Source organism: Bombus pyrosoma, unplaced genomic scaffold (assembly GCF_014825855.1).
Source record: "Bombus pyrosoma isolate SC7728 unplaced genomic scaffold, ASM1482585v1 HiC_scaffold_4710, whole genome shotgun sequence".
NCBI lineage: Eukaryota > Metazoa > Arthropoda > Insecta > Hymenoptera > Apidae > Bombus > Bombus pyrosoma.
Window position 1 is genome coordinate 127,280 of NW_025219969.1, and position 2,851 is coordinate 130,130.

Sequence of the window (2,851 nt, forward strand, 5' to 3'; positions counted from 1 at the left end):
GAAACGTATAACGTTATGTAGTATTACGTTATACCGTATAACGTTATGTAGTATTACGTTATAACGTATATCGTTATATGGTAATACGTTATAACGTACAACGTTATGTATCATTACGTTATAACGTATAACGTGATATAGTCTGTCGTTATAACGTATATCGTTATATGGTAATACATTATAACGTATAACGCGGTGTAGTATAACATTATAACGTATAACGTATTGTACTATTACGATATAACGTATAACGTTATATTGTATTACGTTATAACGTATATCTTTAAGTAGTACTACGTTATAACGTATAATGTTATGTACTATTACGATACAACGTATAACGTTATATTATATTACGTTATAACGTATATCTTTATGTAGCTCCACGTTATAACCCATAACGTTATATAGTATTACGATATACCGTATAACGTTATCTAGTCTTACGTTGCAACGTATAACGTTATATGGTAATACATTATAACGTATAACGTTATATAGTAGTAGATTATAACATATAACGTTATGTAGTGTTACGTTATAACATATATCGTTATATGGAAATACGTTATAACGTATAACGTTATGTATCATTACGTTATAACGTATAAAGTTATGTACTATTACGATATAACGTATAACGTTATATAGTATTACGTTATAACGTATAACGCTATGTACTATTACGATATAACGTATAACGTTATATTGTATTACGTTGTAACGTATATCTTTTTGTAGCACTATGTTATAGCGTATAACGGTTTATAGTGTTACGATATAATGTATAACGTTATGTGGTATTATGTTAAAACGTATAACGTTATGTAGTATTACGTTATATCGTATAACGTTGTGTACATAACGTATAACGTTATATCGTAATATGTTCTAACGTGTAACTTTATGTAGTATTACGCTGTAACGTATAAAGTTATGTAGTATTACGTTATAACGTATGTCGTTATATGGTAGTACGTTATAACGTATAACGATATATAGTGTTACGATATAACGTATAACGTTATGTAGTTTTACGTTACAACTTATAACACTATATGGTAATACATTATAACGTATAATGTTATATAGTATAACGATATAGCGTATAACGTTATGTAGTAGTACGTTATAACGTATAACGTTATGTACTATTACGATATAACGTATAACGTTATATTGTATTACGTTATGACGTATATCGTTATATTGTATAAAGTTATATCGTATTTCATTATATAGTAGTGCCTTATAACGTATAACGTTTTATAGTATTACGTTATAGCGTATATCGTTATATGCCAATACGTTATAACGTATATCGTTATGTAGTCTTTCGGTACAACGTATAACGTTATATAGTATTACGCTATAACGCATAACGTTATGTAGTATTACGTTATAACGTATAACGTTATGTAGTATTACGTTACAACTTATAACGTTATATAGTATTATGTTATAACGTATAACGTTTTGTAGTAATACATTATTGCGTATATCGTTATATGGCAATACGTTAAAACGTATATCGTTATGTAGTCTTACGGCACAACGTATAACGTTATATAGTATTTCGTTACAGCGCATAGCGTTATATAGTAATACGTTATAACGTAAAATATTATGTATTATTACGTTATAACGTATAACGTTATGTAGTATTACGTTATAACGTATAGCGTTATGAAGTATTACGTTAAAACGTATAACGTTATGTAGTATTACGTTATATCGTATAACGTTATGTCGTATTACGTTTCAACGTATGTCGTTATGTAGTATTTCGTTATAACGTTTAATGTTATATAGTATCACGATAGATCCTATAACGATATATTGTAATACATTATAACGTATAATGTTATGTAGTATTACGATATATAGTATACCGTTATGTAGTATTACGTCATAACGTATGACATTATATAGTATTTTCGACATAACGTATAACGTTATATATTATAACGTTATAGCGTATATTGTTATGTAGTATTACCTTATAACGTTTAACGTTATATAGTATTACGTTATAACGTATAACGCTATGTACTATTACGATATAACGTATAACGTTATATTGTATTACGTTGTAACGCATATCTTTTTGTAGCACTATGTTATAGCGTATAACGATATATAGTGTTACGATATAACATATAACGTTATGTGGTATTATGTTAAAACGTATAACGTTATGTAGTATTACGTTATATCGTATAACGTTGTGTACATAACGTATAACGTTATATCGTAATATGTTCTAACGTGTAACTTTATGTAGTATTACGTTGTAACGTATAATGTTATGTAGTATTACGCTGTAACGTATAACGTTGTGTAGTATGACGTTATAACGTATAACGTTGTGTAGTATTACGTTATAGCGCATAACGTTATGTACTATTACGATATAACGTATAACGTTATATTGTATTACGTTGTAACGTATATCTTTTTGTAGCACTATGTTATAACGTATAACGATATATAGTGTTACGATATAACGTATAACGTTATGTAGTTTTACGTTACAACGTATAACACTATATGGTAATACATTATAACGTATAATGTTATGTAGTATAACGATATAGCGTATAACGTTATGTAGTAGTACGTTATAACGTATAACGTTATGTACTATTACGATATAACGTTGTCACGTCCCGCGCTACGCACGTGCCGTAACGAAAACTACAATAAGTAAATTACATGAGCAGTCATTTTAACACACAATAAACTAAAAAGAATATAAAAATAATAAAATAAAATAAAACACTAACAAAAGATTAATCAAATGTAGACTACATTATTAAGACTAGTTAACATGCTAGTAAATTTAAAGAAA

General features: G+C 27.6%; 1 protein-coding gene across 8 annotated transcripts in view; it reads right to left on the reverse strand.

Annotated features, from left to right (window-relative positions):
• LOC122577441 overlaps positions 1–2,851 on the reverse strand; it is a 266,783-nt gene that overhangs the window by 70,866 nt on the left and 193,066 nt on the right. The gene's annotated exons all lie outside the window — the stretch shown is intronic.